The sequence below is a fragment of the Lethenteron reissneri genome, chromosome 27, assembly GCF_015708825.2.
Source record: "Lethenteron reissneri isolate LAM-NWPU_2019-01 chromosome 27, ASM1570882v1, whole genome shotgun sequence".
Taxonomy (NCBI): Eukaryota; Metazoa; Chordata; class Hyperoartia; order Petromyzontiformes; family Petromyzontidae; genus Lethenteron; species Lethenteron reissneri.
The window spans coordinates 9,843,741-9,867,341 of NC_083805.1; positions in this window are offsets into that span (position 1 = coordinate 9,843,741).

Below are 23,601 nucleotides of genomic sequence, written 5' to 3' on the forward strand. Positions count from 1 at the left end.
CATACTACCCCCGTTCGCAGCGACGCACGACCCGTAAACCGGACGCACGGCCCCGGGTGGGATGCCTAACAGATGAAAAATGACATCCGAAATAATAGTCGCGGACGCCCCGGAATCGACCAAAATGCGCACGTCCACCCCTTGTATAGACCCCGGCACGGTGGACGAACCCGTAGCGGCCGCAACAACCCTCCGTGCCAATTTGCGCCACTGCGTCACAGAGCGACAAGGCCCCGTCGAAGGTCCCTCTTTAACAACAACACTATGACCGCACAACGAAGGTGATGGGTGAGGTGTAAAGCCTTGCCGGGTGTCTGGTGCGTGCCGACTTGCCTGTTTCGGTGGATCCTTGGGCGGCTTGGCCGGTAATGAGGCCTCCTGTTGTGGCGGACCCGGGATGCGGGCCCAGCAGTCCTTCGCGTAGTGGCCCTTCCGTCCGCAGCGGAAGCAATCGGCGTCGTTGCGCCGAAGCGCAGGCCTTGCATCGCGCCGCCCGCGTATCGGCGGTGCAGCACGAGAGGCCGGTCCACCGCGGCCTGACCATGGCACCGAGGCGGCCGTCAGCTCCTGAGGGCCCCGCTCATCCGGCACGTATACCGACTTCGTAGGGTCCCAACCCAGAGCGCCACCCTCCGCGACGGGCCCCCCTGTCCACGCCGTGACCTGTTTCCATCGTCGTAGGTTGAATTGTGCATCCAGACATTTCGCCGCCGCCCGGGAGGTGAGCTTCTCATGCCCGCACACCGGCATGGGAATCCCAAGATCCCGCGACAGCTCGAGCATCTTGCCCAAGATGAGAGGCTCGAGCAGGTCAGGTGTTGTATCTGGATACGCGGCCATAGCCAAATCAAGCACTGCACCCCTGTACGCCACAGGCGACTCCTCGGGCGCTCGTTGTCGTTGAGCGAATCGCCGATGCGCGTCGTCAGGTGGCTCGTAGGCGTCGGCCATTTCTTGAAAAACTCCATATAATGTCCTCTTCTTCTCGGCCTTAATGGAGCGAAAAAAAACGAACAGATTCGTCGTCCAGAAGAGTCGGCAACACTTCCAAGGCCTCAGCATCGGTCCATCTCGCAGAACGGACCGCCGCTAAAAATCTGCAGGCGAAAGCGCTCCAGTCGCCCCCAATGGCGAATTCCTTGACCGTGGTGAGATGGCGACTCCGACTTCGCTTCACTCCGCCCTCCGCCGATGGTTCCTCCGGAGGCAATTTCAAAATGGCGTCGAATCGCGGCGTGGTCAAGATGGCGGATTCCCGCCGCGGCACGCGCAAGATGGCGGCCTCCTGCCGCGTGGCCCATGGCGCCGGGAGTGAAGAACCCGTGGCGGCCTGTGGAGCACTCTCCGCTCTCTCCGTCGCCGTGCTTGGGGTGACGAGATGACACAATTGGCCCAGGGCGTCCTTGAGAGTCTCCAGTTGCTCAGCCACCTGCAGCCATCGCCGATCAGCGTCTGATGGTGTCGGCGGCCCTGACACTGTGGCTACATCTTCCACTCCCGTCCCCGCACTCGTTTCAGCAGGGCTCTCCTCCACCACCCTGGCAGGATCCATGTTTGGAGGGAAGTCTTCGTCTTCGGACGAAGAAGCCGATGCCGGCGCTGGAACATTTTTCTTTCTCACTTGTTTCGACATGCCGTTGCACTTCCGACACCAATGTAATAAAGGACTCGACCACGATGTCTGGCTTGGTGTCCTTTATTCGGTTCTTCTCTCTTAACCCGCACGGCTGTCCTTCTATAAGACTCTATACTGACACTGATACTGCTCTCCTGCAGTTTCTCCCCTCGTCGTTCTCTCAGCCTCTCTCTCCTCTCGTCGCTCTCGTAGCCTCTCCCTCACACACAGCCTCGCCGGCTGTGTTCCCCGCAGCTCCTCGTCCGCCTTCTCTCCAGCCGCCCCACCGCTGTCTTCTCTCGCAGCTCCGCTGGCTGCTCCCTTAGCTGGCCACCGCTGGCCGCCGCTGCCACCCCTTGGCTTTGCCCACGTGGCCTTACTCTGGTCCAGTCCCACTCGTTCTGCCTTCCTCTTCCGGTCTCCTCCCTTAAGAACCTTAACCTTTCCTCCCACGTCACCTAACTCCACCTCTCCGTGACGTCACATCCGGGAGGTCGCCCGCGCCCGCATTACACATGTAAGAATGATTTCAGCCTTCAAGGAAAAGAATGACAAAGGTTCCCGATAGAACCTTTAACAGACTGTAGGGGCAAGTGCTGTTTGCGAGTACCTATGAAGGCCGGAAGGGTACACGAGGGAGTGGGTGGTCAGCAGCACTACGCCCGGCCGCCTTTGTCTCCCCTTTAGTGATGTGTATATGACAATTAGACCCAAGCCGAAACATAATATGAGGCTGAGTCGACCTAGTGTGCGTGCCTTCACGGCACAGCAGCTATTACCAACAACAATACCAACCACCATTCGCTACTTAAGTGGGCAAAACGTCCTCACGGTGCCTGTGCCAGGCTAAGTGCACTTTGAGGCCACGTCAAATGTCGAAGTCTCGCTGGCATTAGGTCTCCCGTGCAGGAATTTCATGTTTTAGGATATCGATATATTGCCCTTGCAGACTTACATCAGCTATCATCAGCATGTTATTCATACATTACCTTCCCGGTCTCATCAGCAGGGTAGAAAACGCAATAAGAATATTGGCAGTCAGGCTTACTCAACAAATACTGCCGAGTTTCCAGATATGATTGGTAAGAGCACCCCCTCTAAACAACGGGACCCTGTCATCGCCAAAGCACACACAACATTTCACAAGAACCTCACTCGTACTCTGCTATGGAGCATCGCCGATGATAAAACGGCATCTTTTTTTACACGCTTTCTTTTAACTCACTCTGTCTGTTGTTGTTGTTGTCGTTGTTGTATCCTCAAATATTGCAACTCAATTTTAACCCACTTCCCAATGTGGTATCGACTGCAAACTTGGTATACTTATGTCATAATGATGACAATACTATATTCCATCATAAAAAGTAAAAACTCAATTTAAACATTCATTTTTATATGTTATGTTTCGGCTTGGGTCTAATTGTCCACTGTCAACTGACGTTGGCTGTAATTGGTCACGGTCCCTTACGTTGTGGCAAGCTTCGGGGCCACTTCCTTGAGTCGTGGAGTTTTGCCATTACGAGTACAATTCATAAAAGCGTGTTTTTTTTTATATTACTTATTTGAATCTCCACGTAACATTTGTTGCAGTCTCTCGGCATATTGCACTTCCGGACCTACGTTGTGAATATATTTAAAAAAATCATTTGTTTAAATTTACAAATCACAGAAGGGAGGCTGACACATATTTTAGATATTACCCAAAAATGCTCTGTCGTAGCAGCATACAAATCTATATATATGTAAAAGGGAAATTTGTGAATGTGTGTCTGTTCGAAATATTTAGCATACTTCCCGAGATGCAACACACTTCTGTACACAATGCAAAAAGTATAAAAATACACTTTTGTGTTTGGGGAGGGGGCGCAACAATGTATATATTTTGCACAGCAAGTGCGCGGTGACGTCACATCTGTGATGTCACCCGCATGCGGCAGCGTTACGCAGTGTGCCTGCTGACGTCACGAACCCCACCCCACCCCACCGCGTAGGCCGTGTATTAATCCAAGACAAGAATCCAAGTCTCGGGCGAAGCCAGGTAGTAAAGCTAGTGGTTAATATACCGTCCACCATTGTCCCGGAGCGGCAGTTAAAGCAATAGGGGCACGTTAATGAACCCCCCCTCCCCCCCCAGCAATATCCCGATTGAGTCCAACCACAGTCGATGGGTACTTCGCATGTGGTGGGGTAAAGTGTGGGTACTTCCTCCACCTTTCCCCCCAAGGTGCCTTGACCATGTTGGAAGCGAAGGCCCAAGTACCCTCGAGAAAGTCACGTAGGTAAAATTTTTTAAAATAAATAAAAGTAAAATAAAAATAAAATAAAAATCACGACGTCGTGATTTTTATTTTATTTTTATTTAACGTTTATTTAAAAAAAAAAATTACCTACGTGACTTTACCGAAAAAACCTAAGAGTATGAATCCTTGCAGTCACGAAAGCTTCAAATCTAGAATACCCTCGAAAAATCTCTCGAGTGGAGACCCCTTCCGCCAGCGGGGGTCGTGCACATCAAAGGCCTCGTCAAAGATTCACCGCTCACTCCCCGCGCCAGAGATTGCATGAACCGACTCAGGATTGGTGATCGCGAGTCGATTTTAAAAAATGTTATTTGTTATAATCGATTCTTTTCGCCTTGTTTGTACGATCCAGTTTGTATAATTTGTCACGCGCGCTACCGCATTGAGGAAGAACCTCGTTAGTTTTGTCCATCTCGTTTCCACGCGTTCTGTCTTTGGCCGGAAGAGCAAGGTTGGCTACATACGGTGCGAAACAAGTCCAACCTACATCCATCCATACCAAATGATGTGCAGATAATTTGCACGAGTCGGATAAAAAAAAATCAATTTCAAATACACCCCCACCCCCCAAAACGTGCCGTCTTGTCGTGAGCGCAATAAGCGATTCAACCGATTCATCGATGCATTCACCGCTGCATGCACGCACCGGCGGTGCCGGACGGAAGAGTGGTTCAGCAAGGCGCAGCCCCTGCAGCATCTCACCTCGTGCTACTGCTGGTGGAAAAGGCCTTCCGCCAGAGGGCGCTCCTCGAGTATCGAGGGTGTCAGCCGCAGGGGGGGGGGGGGTTGAGTCGTCGACCTGCGGCTCTTGAAGCCCTGCTGCTGCGCGGCGTCGTTTATGAAGGACCGCCGCCATCTCTCGTGCTCACCGCGTGCATTGCGGCTCTTCAAATGAACCTCATGGCGGTACCCCGGCGTACCATAGTACCCCGGCTCTCGCATAATGTCGGTGATGCAGTCGTTTTGAGTCTGTGTTGATAGTCGGCGATGCGGCAATCGACTCATCTCGACGAGCTGTACACGATGCAACTATTCAAAGTTGCATTTTTCGATAACAGATGTTTTTCATGCTAATGTTTGGCGTTTCGACATCGCGGAGTGTGGCACTGATTTCGGATTGATTGGTACCGCAATCGCGAGTTTAAGTACAACCCTGGAAAAAAATAGTGTCCCAGAAGTAAAAATGTAATTGCCTCAGCCAGTTTGTATTATTTGGCACCCCGGGGTACCGCCATAAGGATCATTTGTATTTTAGTTGAAAGAAAGTCGAAACATATGTCTCCTCTTAGCAATGTTTGGTTGCCGACCCCAGGTGTAAGGGAGACACCGATGCACGTGCCCGCTTCTGGTTGAGCTCAAACAGTCCGGGCACCTGACGGTTAGTCGGATCGACTTGACGAGCAGGCATCAGCCACAGATAATTACCGCTCATAGCCACTTCCCGCTTACAACCACTGCCAAAATCGGCCAATTACCACCACCACCACCGCCGCCCACCTCGACAAAGCGTGCTCTTTTCGATTTAAAGCTTTCGTGACTGCATGGATTCATCTTCTTGGTTCTTTCGGTAAAGTCACGTAGAATGGAAATAATAAAATAATGAAAATAAAACATAATAAAATAATTCTCACGACGTTTCGGCCACAACGCAAGCAGCCGTCCTCAGGCGAAGAACAGGTCTGTCAGAAAGACAGCGTCTGAATAGGTTCATTCAGACGCTGTCTTTCTGACAGACCTGTGGCCGAAACGTCGTGAGAATGATTTCATTATGTTTTATTTTCATTATTTTATTATTTCCATTCTACGTGACTTTACCGAAAGAACCAAGAAGAAAAAAAGCGTGCTCTTTCGAGTCGCTCTAAGTTTGACTTGAGCGCCACAACCACGTACACGTGCTGGAGGCGTGGTGGTGTGAGAGAGAGGCGGGCCTCATTATAGCGAGCTCTGACCTCCCGCCATGGCAATGTGGAATTTGACGATCGTCGCTCGAGCCCTCGTCGATTGGGCGCTGTTCGAGCATCACGCGAGATGGAGCTTCCGTTTCACGTGGGGGTCGTCCCGACGGGTGTCGTGGTCTGTGCGTTGGCAGCGCTCTCTCTCACTCTCTCCTCTCTCTCTCACCTCTCACTCTCCTCTCTCTCCATAGCCGCCTTCGCGTTACAGGCAGCAGCAGCAGCGATATTGTTCCCAATGTCTTAAGGGTGATTGTGCATTTCTTAAGGCCGAATGTGCTCGGCACGTATTTCTCAAGGGTGTAGATCTTAAGGATGTATTTATTACCCTGCAGGATATCCCAGCTGACGACAAGATTGTCATCCTTGGCGACTTCAACGCCAGAGTGGGCAGAGACTCGGAAACCTGGAAAGGCGTACTTGGAAGGCACGGCGTGGGCAGCTGCAACGACAATGGACGCCTGTTACTTGAACTCTGTGCGGAACAGCAGCTTTCCATTACCAACACCATCTTCCAGCAGAAAGACAGTCTGAAAACAACCTGGATGCACCCTCGGTCAAAACATTGGCATCTCATAGACTACATCCTTGTGCGCCAGCGTGACCTAAAAGATGTCTTTCACACCAGGGTAATGCCCAGCGCCGAGTGTCACACAGACCACCGTCTTGTCCGCTGCAAACTCAGCTTTCACTTTAAACCCAGACCAAGAAAGGGTGGCGCCCCGAGGAAGAAGCTCAAAGTCTGCAGCCTTCAGTCTGCCGCGGTCAAAGCAGCTTTCCAGAAAAGCCTACGATCTAGGCTAGAGGAACCGAGCTGCCTAGGAGACTCACCTCCGATTCCTGAAGTGCTGTGGGACCGCATCAAAACTGTTGTTCTGCAAACATCTGAAGATACCCTCGGATTCTCCACGAAGAAAAACAGAGATTGGTTCGATGAGAACAACTTAGAAGTCCAGGAGCTGCTGTCAAAGAAGAGATCAGCACACCAGGCCCACCTGGCCCGACCATCCTGCCCGCACAAAAAAGCAGCCTTCCGCCTGGAATGCAGCACCATCCAGCGCAAGCTTCGAGAGATTCAGAACGAGTGGTGGACCAACCTCGCAGTAAAAACTCAGGTTTGCGCTGATACTGGCGACTACAGGGGATTCTACGAAGCCCTAAAAGCGGTATATGGCCCCTCGTACCAAATCCTGAGCCCCCTGCGGAGTGCAGACGGGAAAAAACTGCTCACTGAAAAGGACTCAATCCTGAACCGCTGGTCTGAGCACTTCTACACGCTCTTCAATGCTAGCCGCTCAGTCCAAGAACCAGCGATTGACCGCATCCCACAACAACCAGTGAAAACCGAACTGGATGTGGCACCAACATTACAAGAGACTGAGGAAGCCATTAAACAGCTGAAGAGTGGTAAAGCTGCAGGAGTCGATGGCATCCCTCCTGAAGTATGGAAGAACGGAGGCCCAGCACTGCACACCAAACTCCATGAATTCTTCGTCTGCTGCTGGGAGCAGGGTAAACTCCCTCAAGATCTCAGAGATGCAGTCATCATCACCCTGTACAAGAACAAAGGGGAGAAATCAGACTGTTCCAATTATCGTGGCATAACACTTCTGTCCGTCGCCGGCAAAATCCTCGCAAGAGTACTGCTGAATAGACTGGTACCCGCAATAGCTGAAGATCACCTCCCAGAGACCCAGTGTTGCTTTAGAGCCAACCGGGGAACCACAGACATGGTGTTTGTCCTGAGGCAGATTCAGGAAAAGTGCCGGGAGCAAAACAAAGCACTGTACGTCACCTTTGTGGACCTGACAAAAGCGTTTGACACCATGAGCAGGCAGGGACTTTGGAAAATCCTGGACAAGCTAGGCTGCCCACCGAAGTTCCTCACCATGATCGTCCAGCTTCATGAAGACCAGCTTGGACAAGTCAGACATAGCAACAATCTCTCGCAGCCCTTCCCTATTGCAAACGGCGTGAAACAGGGCTGTGTTCTTGCTCCCACGCTGTTCACCATTTTGTTCAGCATGATGCTCCAGCAGGTCACAGAGGACCTCGACGACGCTGATGGCGTATACATCCGTTTTCGTCTCGACGGGAGCGTGTTCAACTTGAGGCGTTTTCAGGCCCACACAAAGACCATGGAGCAACTGATCAGGGAGCTGCTTTTTGCTGACGATGCCGCCCTCCTTGCTCATACAGAGGCAGCTATGCAGCGAATTACGTCCTGTTTCGCGAAAACAGCTCAGATCTTCGGCCTTGAAGTCAGCCTGAGGAAGACTGAAGTTCTTCATCAGTCCGCACCCCATGAGGAGCACCATCCACCAAGCATCTTCATTGAACAAACAGAACTGAAAGCTGTCCACCAGTTCAGCTACTTGGGGTGCGTCATCTCGTCTGACGCCAAGATCGACAACAAAGTCGACAACAGGCTGGCCAAGGCAAACAATGCATTTGGCAGACTAGACAAACGTGTCTGGAACAACAGAAACCTTAAAAGAGCCACAAAGGTCAACGTCTACAAAGATGTTGTGCTGACCACTCTCCTGTATGGTGCTGAGTCCTGGGTCACGTACCGTCATCACCTGAGTCTCCTCGAGCGTTTCCATCAGCGCTGCCTCCGCACAATCTTCAATATTCACTGGAGTGACTTCGTCGCCAACACTGAAGTCCTCAAGTCAGCGAAGGTCATCAGCATCGAGGCCATGGTCCTCAAGACACAGCTTCGTTGGGCAGGGCACATCGCCAGGATGGAGAACCACCGCTTGCCTAAGATCGTGCTGTATGGGGAACTGTCCTCTGGCCATCGCGACACAGGGGCACCACGAAAGCGATACCAAGACTCCCTGAAGAAGTCCCTCACTGCTTGCTGCATCGATCACCGTCAGTGGGCAACACAAGCAGCTGATCGCAACTCCTGGCGGCACACAGTCCACCAGGCCACCTCCTTCTTCGAAGATACCCGCAGGGCCCGTATGGAGGACAAAAGGAGAAGGAGGAAGAACCATGATCCCTCAGCACCCATCCCAGATGAGACCTATACTTGCAGCTGTTGTGGCAGGACCTGCTTGTCCCGCATAGGCCTCTTCAGCCACCAGCGTGCCTGCAGAAGACGTGGATGTCCTTCCTAGATCTTCGTTCGCGAAGCCAAGCCATGATTTATTACCGCTGCGTTTCTTAAGGATGACTTTTTTTTTCCGTGCGTAGAAAAGGACACATTATTTCTTACGGACACAATTGTCAATGGGATATTTGTTCGTGAATTCTTAAGGGTGTGTACAGTAATTTGTTCAGCGCGTATTGCTTCAAACAAGGTACCAATTATTCGTGATACAGTACCACTTTCTGAAGGATGTTCTCTCTCCAGGATGTTACTCGTCAGCGTTACATTTCTGCAGGCTACCTCAATGAGTGTACAGTACCGGTGGACGTCTTAGACGCGGAAGACGTGCAAGCAAGCGCCGCCCATGCAGACTCGGCAAATGCCTCGTTTCTCTCCACGACTGACAAAGACGTTAACCGAATACTACATCTTCTGTGATTACGAATTAATCCGGGAGCGATTAACATTCATAGCGTGCGATTCTCATCCTCCCCTCCCACCCCCGTGCCCCCACCCCCCGTGCCCCCACCCCCATCCCCCCCACACCCCCTCTCGTGCGTAGAGAATCACCCTTCAGGATGGCAATTTCGTGGCAAAAGAAATAACGTCTCTTTTCTTCAATTGTCTCGCTCCACGTAATTAATTTTTTTACATCGTATCAACCGCGTAGTCTTCGGCGAGTGCATATCAGTAGCGTCGTCGGTTTTCATCCCAAAGTCAATACCTTCTGTAACGGTCTCGACATGCAGTGTCTCATCGGCAGTGAGGCTCAGCTGAACCATGCAACAAATGATGGGGAACTGCTCCCCCCCCCCCCCCCCCCCCACGTTCAGTCAGACCCTAGATCGCGTCCTCAAACTATACCATACTAGCTTTACTACCCGGCTTCGCCCGGGACTTGGATTCACCACGCCCGGCCGCCTTTGTCCCCCCAGTGGCGATGTTCACACACCACACCAGTTACTCGTTTGAGGCTGAGTCGACCTAGGGGAGGCCCAGGACCAGTTAAAATAATCGTCACCGGCGGTGGCCGTGAGCGGGAATCGAACTCGGGTCGCCGGGTTCGTAGCGCAGCGCGCTACCCGCTACACTACAATGCGTTACGCTGCCACATGCGCGGGTCACGTGACAGATGTGACGTCACAGCTGACTTGCCGTGCAAAAAAGAAATGCATTTTTGAGCTCCCCCCCAAAAAAGTGTATTTTTATACTTTGTGCATGGTGTCCAGTCTGGAAAGTACCCACGTGGCAAATTTCAAGTTTGTTGCATGTCGGGAAGTACGCTAAACATTTTTTACAAACACATTCACAACGTTGCCTTTTATATATATAGAGATAATAGGGGTCACGAAATCGTCGTCAAGCATCGTCGTGGAGAATTTATTCGAATCTAGTGGCATTCGTGCGCCACACCCAGTAATGCCACGACAGTAACACAAAATAAAATGACACGAGGCCGATGGGTTGTGTGAAAACGAAAAACTCGCACCTTCGCTGTGGAGGAGAGGGCAAATCTGCGATGAATGCAGCGGAATGATTTGCGTCGTGAGGCGTCGTGATTGGGATTGGGCACGAGGGCGCTTTGCTGCGGAATATAATGGGCAATCAAACGGCACGGCGAGAAAAAATAAACTCAAAACATCACACCCCGAGGGTGGATGCGCAGAATGCAAATAACAAAAACGGATAAAGCAGACGATAGATTCCGCCCCCCCCCTCTTCATATAATTGGACTCGCCACGTACAAACAAACAACAACAGCAGCAACAACAACAACAACACGGAATCATTCTTGGCACAATCCGTGGGCCCCAGGGAGCTTGAGCGTGGTCGTCGTTCCAGCAGTGCGACTCGTCAGAGCGTTGACTTCCCACGACCGATATTACAATTCGCGTTCACCGTTACGCGTCTTCGGGGCGAGATTGTGCAAGTGTAACGTCATTTCTCTTCTTGGTTCTTTCGGTAAAGTCACGTAGAAGGGAAATAATAAAATAATACAAATAAAACATAATAAAATAATATAGTAATATATTATATTTGACTGTTTTATTTCTATTATTTTATTATTTCCCTTCTACGTGACTTTACCGAAAGAACCAAGAAGATGAATCCCTGCAGTCGCGAAAGCTTTAAATCGAAATGTAACGTCATTTGTTTTACTATAATCCTTCCAACCACCAAAAGCAAGCGAAATTTAGTGCATTTTCTTTTCAACGAGCCATCATGTTAAAGAGCAAGCAGAATGTTGATCATTTAACATTTATTTGCAAAAATTTTTGCAATATATAGACAAGTGAGATTGTATTTCATTATTTAGGCAGTTTTCTGAAAAAAATAACAGTAATTGGAGGAATATGTGCCCACGTAACAACTTGATTTTATTGGCTGTCGGGTGGTGGAGGGTATTCGTTAAATCAATTTATATTCTACCGACAGGACGATCTAACCCAAAATAAACAAATTATAAAGCCTTCTATTATTATTGCGTTTAAAAAAAAATAAGCACGTGGATGTCAATTATTTCACACAATAGGCGGAAGCGAAGGCCCAGTGGCTCTTAACGCTACGATACGCAACCGGACGAGAGAGATCCGAACCGGTCATGACCTAACCCCACCCAGCTTGGGTGATAACCAGTGCCGGATGATCCTAAGAGCAAAAGTAGCTACAAATGTAGAAGCCCCGCAACTCCGCCCGCACTTGAGCATCGGGTTCGAGCCACCGAATTGTACATTCTCAAACGGCCCGCGAGACCGGTCATCGCATCGCGCAAGGTGAGAATCGGTGTTCGTAGATGATGTGCGTCATGGGTTCACGTGATGCACCGACCAGGAGATGCCGGTACCTTGGCACCGATGTGAAAAGCACCCGAATGGCATTCCTCGACAAACCACGTGCGCCTTGTCGGTCGAACAAAATATATGTACACGTGTTCGTGTTCTTTACAGCGGCGAGTCCATGGGGGCGGCTGTGTTGTGAATCTCCCTCTTGGTAAATGATCTCGGAAAGCGAAGCAGGCTTTGAATCGGAATCAGTGCCGGATTACTTCCGAGTAGCAAAAGTAGCTACATATGTAGTAGCTACGGGCCCCGCACTTTCAAGGACCCCGCGCTAAATGCTTTCAAGCTATCAATTCCGGTTCAGTGATTCTGCACTTGCTCTATTACTATAGTACTATACCGCCTTCAACTTTTATGAACGACTGAGTGTTTAAGGTTAGCGATTTGTCTTGTTACCTGGCTGTATAGCAAATGAAAGAAATACACTTACTTTACTATGCAAGTAAAAAATGTGTGTTTTATCATTTTTATTTAGGGCCCCTTTATAACATGTGCTACAGGCCCCGCACGAGCTGGATCCGGCACTGGTGATGATGGGGAGTGGGAGCTAAGTATGACCAGCTTGGGTGAAGTATGGTCAAACAAACCCGCGACCGACAATGTGGGGGGAGTTCTTCATAGAGCAGACATTTGCAAATGGCTCTAACGTCTAAACTATTATCATTTCACAATATTACCATTGATTAACGCCAAGATATATTATACACTAGCTTTACTACCCGGCTTCGCCCGAGACTTGGATTCTTGTCTTGGATCAATACACGGCCTACGCGGAGGGTGGGGAGGGGGATGCGTGACGTCAGCAGGCACGCGTGACGCTTCCGCATGCGGGTGACATCACAGATGTGACGTCACCGCTCACTTGCCGTGAAAAATATATCCATTATATTGCCCCCCACCCCCCACAAAATACAAAAGTCTATTTTTATACTTTTTGCATTGTGTACAGCCTGGAAGCTACCCACATGCCAAATTTCAAGTTTGTTGCATGTCGGGAAGTATGCTAAACATTTCGAACAGACACACATATTCACAAATTTCCCTTTTATATATATAGATAAGCATAATGATGCAATCTATTTATTAAATCAGTATGCTTAAATGAAGCTCCTGCAATCAAACTACCGTACCACCCATAAACTCGACTTCAAGACGCTCGCGGAAATAGTAAATAAATCAGGATCACGCGCACAACACCTACCGGGAAATAAGACGCACCCGACTTTTTCTTTAAAAGTACAAATGTTTTTTCTAAGTGCGTCTTATAATCCAGAGAATATGGTAACTGTGTGGAAACAGACAGATCGGCGTCAAGGTGATAAACATCTGTAGGGGTGTCAGGGGAAGGATTCCCACCAATAGATGGGTTAGTGGGAGGGGTGATCGAGGAGATATAAGGAGGGAATGGGCGGGAAGAAGGGGCCTTTGGCGGGAACGATATTGGGACGGCTGGGGACAGGTGTGGATGGAAGGAAAGGAATAAAGGACGAGACCCCTGCAATCTGGTGTCGGCTCCCCCCCTTTACATCTGGTGGCAGCGGTGGGATTTCAATGGCTACAAAGAAAAATCCCCGCGGGAAAGAGCCAAGGGAAGAGGAAGCAGGGGCCGGGGATCCTTCCCATCCCGGGCAACAAGGGGGCCTGCTATCAGAAGCAGCAGCAGGGGGCCCGGATCGCCTGGAGGACCCCATGGAGGACCGCATGGCCCGCGTGGAGAGGGCACTCCAGGAGCTACTACAGAGGCTCCCTATGGGGGGCCCGCCAGCACCGGGACCCCCACCCCGACGCGTACTACGGGAGGAGAGGCCACGGGACCCGGAGGCCGACCAGCCGGCCGGGCAAGAGCCGCAACCAACCTCGTCACGCCAGCCGCCGCCGCTCCCGCCAAAACCCCCAGGGCTAAACACCCAACACGGAGAGCAGGTGGCCGGACGGCCGCGTCGGCTGGGGCCCGCCGATTCGAGGCTGCCTTCCACGCTCTCGAGTGGACAGACGAAGAGGCACTACGAGCGCTGCCATCCGTTCTGGGCAAGGAAGCACTCTCCTCTTACACCTCCCTTCCCTCGCACAGCAAGACCACGCTACAGGCGGCCTACGAGGCTTTGGGGGAGATCTATTGCCCGGCGGAAGGAGCCTTTAAATGGTTCCAGGATCGCCAGCGAGGGGCTAAAGAATCCCCTTTAGCCTACAGGGGTGCGCTGCTCGTGTTGGCGAGGAGAGCTTTCCCTCGCCTGGCTGAAGAAGCGCTCGAGGACCTCGTGGTCGAGCACCTCATCGCCTACGCTTGCCGCGCCGGCGTTGTAATGCCCGTGGTGACGCCGGGGGAACGCACGTCGCTGTGGGCTGCCCGGACCATCCAAGCCCACGAGCAGGTCATGGGCCGGGCGCCACCCGTGGGCCCGGTGGCTGGCGCGGCGGGGGGAAACAGCCGAGCCGTTGCCGCGGCGCTACTGGGTCCAGCGATACCAACCGCCGAACCTGCACCGTCGCCACAGGCTGCCTGTGGGGCAGCTGGGGACGGACCCCTGACGTCTGAGACGGAGCCATCGCTGCGGGAGGTGTATGCGGCGATCCGGGGACTGGCGGAGCAGAGGGACCAGGGGCGCGACCAGCCGCCGCGTCGCTGGCAGCCGCCTCTACAACATCGCGCCGAGCCCCCCCGACGGAACGCCCCGTGGGTCTGCCACCGTTGTGGTCGAGAGGGGCATGTGGCGAGGGGGTGCCGCACGGAGCCGGAGGCCGCCAACGTCACCTGGGACCCGCCGGGGCCGAACGCCGGCAGGATCCAGGCGAGTGACGCCGTCCCGCCCAGCCTCTCGGTTGGGCCGAGCAATTACAATTCCGACGCCGCGAACTTACCGGGAGTCTCCTCGGGGTGGGCGCCGTCGGTGTCGTTCCCCGGTCCCCATTGTCCGGGTCGGGGGAAGGGGATCGCGCCAGGGATAGCGCCGGGGCCTGTGATTGCGTCGCGACCAGAAGTGGCATCGCGACCCGGAGTGGCGTCGCGAACGGACGTGGCGTTGCATCCGGAAGTGACGTCGCGGCCAAAAGTGGTGTCGCGGATCGCGCCGGGAATTGCGCCGGGGCCGTGGACCGCGTCGGGGATCGCGCCGAGGCCGGAGACCGCGTCGGGAGTCGCGCCGAGGCCGGGGACCGCGTCGGGAGTCGCGCCGAGGCCGGGAGGGACGTCGCGGGCGGACATGACGTCGCGGGCGGAAGTGACGTCGCGGGCGGAGGTGACGTCGCGGGCGGGCGTGGTTTCACGGCCGGGCGTGACGTCGCGGGCGGGCGTGACGTCGCGGGCGGGCGTGGTTTCGCGGGCGGGCGTGACGTCGCGGGCGGGCGTGGTTTCGCGGGCGGGCGTGACGTCGCGGGCGGAAGTGACGTCGCGGGCGGGCGTGACGTCGCGGGCGGGCGTGGTTTCGCGGGCGGGCGTGACGTCGCGGGCGGGCGTGGTTTCGCGGGCGGGCGTGACGTCGCGGGCGGGCGTGGCGTCACCAGTTACCTGCGACGCCGGCGAGTTGCCAGGGGCAACGGCCCGGGGGCGGAGGCAGCCCACAAGATTGACATTGCGCCCTGGAGCAGTTCCACGGCCCGCCTCGCCACCGCTTTGCGGCAGAGCGAGACGGAACCAGGGGGACCACGCCCCCGTGACAAAGGAAAGGGAGGGGAGAAGGGAGGGGCTCACGGGAAGGCCCACCCCCCAGTCCCCACTGCCCCCTACAATGGGGGGGGCCCCCACACCACAAGGGGGGCCCATCCTACGTCACCAAGGGGGGGCAATTTGCACCACATAGAGAGCCCAGCCCGCAACCCAGGGGTAAGCCCACACTATGTAACAAGGGCGCGTTCACCCTGCTGCGACGCGCTCCAAAGGGAGGAACCCCATCTTCAGTCCATTCACATCCATCCCCCATCATTTCACCATGTACCACAGGATAACGAGACGCCGCCTGGTCAGTGGCCGGACTCAGCCACACAATGGAGGAAGCTGGCAAGGCGGGTGGTAGCGGCCACGTCAGGAACCTCGGTCCTGGTCGGTGAAATCGCGGGAGTGTCGGCATGTATCTTGCTGGATACGGGGGCATCAGCCACGATCATCTCGAGCACCATGCACGAGATGCTGCCGGATAAAATCCGACCTTTAGTCCCTGTCAAGACAACGTTCATTGCAGCAAATGGAGGCAGCATGGGCTTCCTGGGCCAGGTTGAAGCCCCGATACAGATTGGGCAGCTTTCGGTAGCAGGACCCATCCTTGTCTCCGCAACGTTGCCCGTACCCTGCCTGTTGGGGACGGACTTTCTGAGGCGGATGCCAATGAAAATCGATCTGGCCAATGGGCGGGTGGAAGTCCAGGGAACGCATCTCCATTTCCTAAAGGCAGAGGGGGCCAGCCGGGGTGTACCCTACGTGCAGGCTCTGGTCAGTAAGTCTGTCTCCATTCCCCCGGCAGCCCAGATGCTGGTTCCGCTGCAATATCGGTCCCCCCTCGTGACAGCCCGACCAGACTCACCCATCCTGGTGTCTCCGGCGTCAGCTGCCATGGATCGCCATGCGCTGGTGGGAGCCGAAACTATTGTACAGAGGAACCAGCATCTGTTCATTCAGGTGCTGAACACCTCCGATAGAACAGCGACGGTGCAGGAGGGAACAGTTCTGGCCCACGTTAGTCCCTTGTCACTAGGAGCCCCAGGGACAGAGCCCGAGCTGGTAGGCAGCATCAGCCAGTCCGAGGACAGAGGGGCCGAATCGTGGATGGACCAGCTGGCGGGGCCTGAGCCGGGATTGCCGCCCGATCAGAAACAGCAGCTGCACTCGTTATTGCAGGAGTTCTCGGACGTGTTCAGCCGGGGACCGTTCGACCTAGGGCGCACAAATCTGTCGCAGCACCACATCAACACGGGAGATGCCGCACCCCTGCGCCAAAACACATATAGAATGAGCCCAATGGAAAAAGGGCACATTCAACAAGCGGTGCAGGAGATGCTGCGGGCCGACATAATTTCTCCATCCTCGAGTCCCTGGGGGGCACCGGTGGTCCTAGTCAAGAAGTCAGATGGGTCACTGAGATTCTGTGTGGACTTCCGACGCCTAAATGCCGTCACGCTGGCCGACGCATATCCCCTACCACGTATCGACGACTCATTGGATGCACTGGCGGGAGCAAAATTTTTCAGTACGCTGGATTTATTGTCCGGGTTCTGGCAGGTCCCACTAGACGCGGACTCCCAGCCTAAAACAGCGTTCCGGACACCACAGGGCCTGTTCGAGTTCAACTGCCTGCCTATGGGCCTCCAGACTGCGCCGGCAACGTTCCAACGCATAATGGAGTTGGCCTTAGCAGGCCTCCAATGGGAAACGTGCCTCATCTACCTGGATGACGTCATTGTTTTCAGCCGTTCATTCGAGGAACACATTGACCGATTACGTCAGGTATTCCTGCGGTTCTAGAACGCGAACTTGAAGCTCAAGCCGTCGAAGTGCCACCTTATGCAGTCGTCGGTACGCTACTTGGGCCACGTCGTCAGTGAGTCTGGAGTGGCTACAGACCCGGAAAAGACGGCCTGTGTGAGGGCCTGGGCTGTTCCCACAATGGTTCCGGAGGTACGCCGGTTTGTGGGTTTCGTTTCTTACTACCGCCGGTTTGTGCCCAATTTCGCAACCATTGCCAAGCCCTTGCACGTGTTGACGGCGAAGAACCAGAGGTTTTATTGGGGCCCTCTGGAGGAAGAGGCATTCCAGCAGCTGCGCTCGCGTCTGACAGATGCACCACCATTGGCCTTTCCGGATTTTGGCCTCCCCTTTATCCTGGACACGGACGCCAGCGATGTGGGCATCGGCAGTGTTTTGTCGCAAGTCCAGCAGGGTCGGGAGGTGGTTATCGCCTATGGTAGTCGTGTGCTTTCATCAGCGGAGCAGCGCTACTGCGTCACACGTAGGGAACTCCTGGCAGTCGTTCACTTCGTGCAGCAATTCCGACCCTACCTGTATGGTCGCAAATTTACGGTCCGCACTGACCACGCGGCCTTGCAGTATTCGCTCCGCATCGACCAGCCTTCGGGCCAGCTGGCCAGATGGATAGAGCGCCTGCAGGAGTACAGGTACCAAGTAGTGCATCGCAAAGGGACCAGACATGCCAACGCAGACGCATTGTCCCGACTGGCGCCCCAGGGCCCTTGTGCATGCACCACAGGCGGGGCACGCTGCAAGGAGGCGAGGCCAGAGGGGACGGTCATCGCTCCCGTACGCACGGCGGAGGGCGCACAGGGTGAGGTCCAGCTGGCCGACCACGACCTGGGGCTGACCTTGGACGATTGGAGATGGCTACAGCTGGAGGAAGCCCCACTGCAAACACTACGCGCCTCAGCAGAGGCAGGGGGGGAGGAGTACATCGTATGGGAGGATCTCCTCATGCGATGGGACCCGACAGGGCGCCGGCGATGCCTGGTAGTTCCGGAGTCGCTGCGTCAACAATTGGTTATGGACGTACACGGCCGCCAGCTGCTGCACCTGGCGGGGCGGAAGACACTGTACACATTACAGGGTCGGTACTTTTGGCCAGGTATGACCGCTGACGTGCATCGATGGGTCGCTACCTGCGTCGAATGTGCGCGGCGAAAGCCGCCACCCCGGGTAAGCCGGGCGCCCCTACAGCCCATCACGGTGACCAGGGTCAACGAATTGGTTGCGTTGGACATCCTGGGACCGCTGCCGGTCACGCCACGGGGAAATAAATACCTGTTGGTCGGAGTCGAGTACTGCATGAGGTGGCCGATGGCGTGGGCCCTCCCGGACCAAACGGCACAGACCATCGCCGATGCCTTTGTGGGAGGCTATGTCCTTGATAAGGGGGCACCGGAGCGGTTGCTCACGGATCAGGGCAGGAATTTCTCCTCACAGCTATTGAAGGACGTCTGCTCTATCCTGGGCACTAAAAAGGTCCGAACATCTCCATATCATCCCCAGACCGATGGGATGGTAGAGCGGCTTAACCGCACCATAGCGGCCATGCTGTCCCAAGTGGTGGACGAAAACCATTCCGACTGGGACCTCCACATTCCATCGGTCTTAGCGGCGTACAGGGTGGCCCCACACGCGGCGACGGGGTTCTCGCCGTTTTTCCTGATGTACGGACGGGATCCCGTTCCGCCTATTGAGGTGCAGCTGACGGACATTCCTGCAAGAGCCAACGCATGGCCGAAGGCACTAAAGACCTCCCTCATTTATTTGGGAGAGGCCCGCCAAGCAGCCGAGGCCGGATCGGCCACGAGCCAAGAGAGTAATGTACGGATACGGGAGAGGACAGTGACAGCCAAGCCCTTCAAAGTCGGGGACCAGGCATGGCTACACTGTCCTCAGGTGCCGGTTGGCCTCTCACCAAAGCTGCACCGACCCTGGAAAGGGCCGGTCGAGGTCATTAAAGCACTCCGACCGCAGTGCGTCCAGGTCCAACTGGGTAAGCGACGATGGTTTGTACACCCCACCCGCCTTAAGCCATACATCTCTCCACCGTCATTTTCACCAACATCACCACCAACATCACTGCCAACATCATCATCATCCCTACCCAGGCCAAGGTCGCCGACCACCACGCGCCGACAGGCAGGGGGTTCGGTGCCCTGTGTTCCCTTGTCACCTACAGCACCCCATGTGAGGCCTGACGGAGCGGCGGCACGAGCGGGGGCCGGAGAGACAGCGGCGCCAGGCAAGGCGACACCGGCATCACCGAACCAGGGACCGCGACGAGAGGGCCTTCGAAGGAGGGGGCCGCCACGGTCATCTGCTGCCTGTGGATGTCCGGGCTGTTACGGGATGCTGGCTGGAGACCTGGGCAGGCCGCGCAATTGATTTCGTTGTGTTATATTGCATTGTATGGTTGTGTGGGGGGGTAAGGGCTGTCGTCACTGTCAGTGGTGGGAGGCATGGGGAGACTTAAATGGTCCATGGGGGAGGCAGAACCGAGGACGGTTATTTTTTTCTCCCGGGGGGGGGGGTGATGTAGGGGTGTCAGGGGAAGGATTCCCACCAATAGATCGGTTAGTGGGAGGGGTGATCGAGGAGATATAAGGAGGGAACGGGCGGGAAGAAGGGGCCTTTGGCGGGAACGATATTGGGACGGCTGGGGACAGGTGTGGATGGAACGAAAGGAATAAAGGACGAGACCCCTGCAATCTGGTGTCGGCTCCCCCCTTTACACATCAATGCAGGCACCGCATGGGCCCGCACGATACCACCTGCGATTCGTGCACCACGCGTCTCGCTAGTAGAGCACACAACACAAACTAACGAAAGATAACGAGGCCACGTTCAACCTTACAAAGGACCAGGAGGTAGCAGGTGCTGTCAGCGAGTGCCTACTAAGGCCGGCAAGGCATTCGAGGAAGGTGGATGTGGGCGGCCTTTTACTACACCCGAGCGCTTTTGTCTCCCCAGTGCTGATTTATAATCGCATACCGGGCTCGCGCGAGGTTGAGTCGGTTCAGATAACCACTTGAAAATGATTGGCCCGAAATTCATCTCAGGTCACAAGGACGATACATACAAAGGTAAAGATCCCCCCCCCCCGTGTAGCCTCCACAGACTGTTGGGACAAGTGCTGTTAGAGAGCACCGATGAAGGCCCACACGGCTCCCAGCAATGATATATATTGTTTTTACACATGGCGCATTAACTCATTCATGGCTGAGTGGACCTAGAGGAAGATCAGAACCGAGTTATATATCAATCGCCCCCTGATGTTGCCCGTGAACGGGAATCGAACCCAGGCGGGCTAGAGAGCAGTGCATTACTGACCGATTCGTGTCATGAATGTTCTGGCTCCAACGATGCATCGATGTGTCTTGATTAAAATCGAGTATTTAAGTCATATGGCACATGTAAAGAGTGAGGTGGAATTGACGATTTTACAATTGTGCAAATGGCACGGTGGCATCACGTAATTATCATTACAATGGATCGAATTAAATAAACCGTACAAACGACGCAACGATCTATCGATTCTCGAATCAAAACATCGGTCCCAAATCGTGACATTTAACGGAATCATCCGGCGTGGAGGAGGAGGAGGGGAGGGGGTTGGGGGGGTGTGAATAGTTTCACCACTAATGACTACAACAGCTCTCATTAGTGTATAATTGTGATTCACGCAGATGCCACGCGTGTCCAATTACAGCCCTCATTGTTGTCCCAACGCGACGTTAATTGAGGATGCGTGCGTGTTGCCGTCAATTGTGTTAACTTTGGGGGGGGGAGCGGTGGCGCAGTGGTTGACTGCAGTGCGCTACGAACCGGGCAGCCTGGGGTGCGATATCCGTGGCGAGTGATATCTAAAACGGGCCGCAAGCCGACAGGTCGGCCCAGCATTAAATGAGTAAGCCCCATGGGGTTTATTTTTGTAAATATCAGCACTAGGGAGACAAAGTTGGCGGTGCCGTACACAGTCATTCACATATCGGCCCACCTTCGTGAGCGTTCCGGCTTTAATAGGTGCTCGCTAACAACACTTGCCCCCAAATAGCCTTACGTGTAGGTAAGATAGGTGGGGGGGGGGGGGGGCTCTTCGTCGTTTTCAAGGCGGACTCTATATGGGGCAATTGCTCTCGCCGTGGTTGGACCGAAATCCCGCACCGGGCAAAGCGCCGAGTCCGGACTGGAGCGGCGTTTGCAATCGCATTGAGTTCGGATGAAGGTGTATTGGTTTATTTATCGAACTGAGCAAGAGATATAAATCTCTTCGTTCCCTCCATGCCACCGCAGGTGCTCATGCCCATCGACACTGCATCCCACGTGGTAATTTCAGTCGTCTAACCAAACGTTCCCCCCCTCCCAAAAATATTTTTGTTACTTAAAATATAGACATTTCTAAACCGAGGCCAAACAAATCCACGCGTTTGTTTGGATTGTCAAAACGATCTCAAACGTGAGTTTGTATTTATTTAAGTCATTGTTATTATACATTTGTTTTTTAATAAACGTATTTCAAGAGACCGTTGTTTCAGGAACGCATCTCAAGTTGACGTCCACACGACGAAACGGAGCGACGAAAGGAGGCTACGGCGGATCGTCACGTCGCAGGAGTGCCAGATAATGGCCCATGGCGGATTTTGGGAAAGGTCCTAGTGCTGATGAAAGGTCCTTCGTCCAGCAGTGGATAGAGCCCGGCAGGGCAAATGGATTAAAGGGGGTCGAGCCGGACGACGAGATGACGTCACCGCGCAGTGACGTCACACGCAATGGCGTTGCCCACGTTGCGTGTGACGTAATCGCCGAGTGGGATGAGGCTGAATAAAAAAATGAAAAAACTCAAAAGACTCGCCAAATAAAACGGTGACCTTAAAAATAAATATACAATATGCGACGTTTCGGGCAACGACCCTTCTTAATAGCACGTTAATATCGTCCCTGTTTGAGCTTTGGACAATCGTTTGGTCCATTTTCCCGGTTATCGACACAGTGAGCGCCTAATAGCAGCTTAACTTGACGACGCATTTCGTTGATATGGGATCGTCTTAATGAGTTGTATTGACCCCACCTTTACAGAGAAGACGGACTTACGAAGCTAATGATGCACTAACGCTGTCAATTAGCTATTGGTAAGAGTGAAACAAAAACAAGCACGTATTTGCAGTCTGTTCTTCAATGGCCAACATTCTATTTTTGTTAAATCTACGTATGTATATTTATTTATACCAGATAACATATTATTCTTCGGTTCTTTCGGTAAAGTCACGTAGATGACTTTACTGAAAAGAGAAGAAAAATGTATAATAATAAATAACATTTATTATAATAAAAAAAGTGAATAAAACATAAAAAAAAATATTTTATTTTTATTTAGTTTTCTATCTACGTGACTTTACCTAAATAACCAAATAATATGAATTCCTGCAGTCACGAAAGTTTTAAGTTCAAGCGATAACATATTCACATTGCTTATTTATATCAGACAAATGCCAGGAGGGTGCTTTAACACGCGGCGTGCACACTCAGCATATTCAATTATCAGCTGTCGCAGTCGCAGCTTCAGAGTGGGAACCCTCCCCGTTTCCTCGAAATAGACTCGCCCACGGCTACCTGGGGCCGTGCCGCGCGCGCGGCTCCAGGGCCAGTCTAATCGCGTGCACGTGGGACGATACCAAGTGGGGCAGGGTAGAGGGGAGGTGTTCGTTCTCGGCAGAGGTGGGACAAAGTCATTGTTATGCAAGTCCAAGTCGAGTCTGAAGTCATCAAATTCATGACTCGAGTCTGACTCGAGTCCAAGTCACATGACTCGAGTCCACACCTCAGAGGTGGGACAAAGTCATTGTTATGCAAGTCCAAGTCGAGTCTGAAGTCATCAAATTCATGACTCGAGTCTGACTCGAGTCCAAGTCACATGACTCGAGTCCACACCTCAGAGGTGGGACAAAGTCATTGTTATGCAAGTCCAAGTCGAGTCTGAAGTCATCAAATTCATGACTCGAGTCTGACTCGAGTCCAAGTCACATGACTCGAGTCTACACCTCTGGTTCTCGGAAAATGATTAGTGCAATTATTTGTTCGATGCCTAAGGTTGGGTAGTGGTGCACGAGCACGATCAACAACAACAACAAAAAACAACAACTTCAAACGCATTCGTCAATAACACTTTGGGCTTTAAAAATATACATGTAATTTCGGGCAACGGGCCTCACATTACGCAATGCGGTCTGAAGAAGGGCAATCGCATGAAACGTCGCCTACTTATTTTTTTAAATTAAATTTCGATTTAAAGCTTTCGTGACTGCAGGAATTCATCTTCTTGGTTCTTTCGGT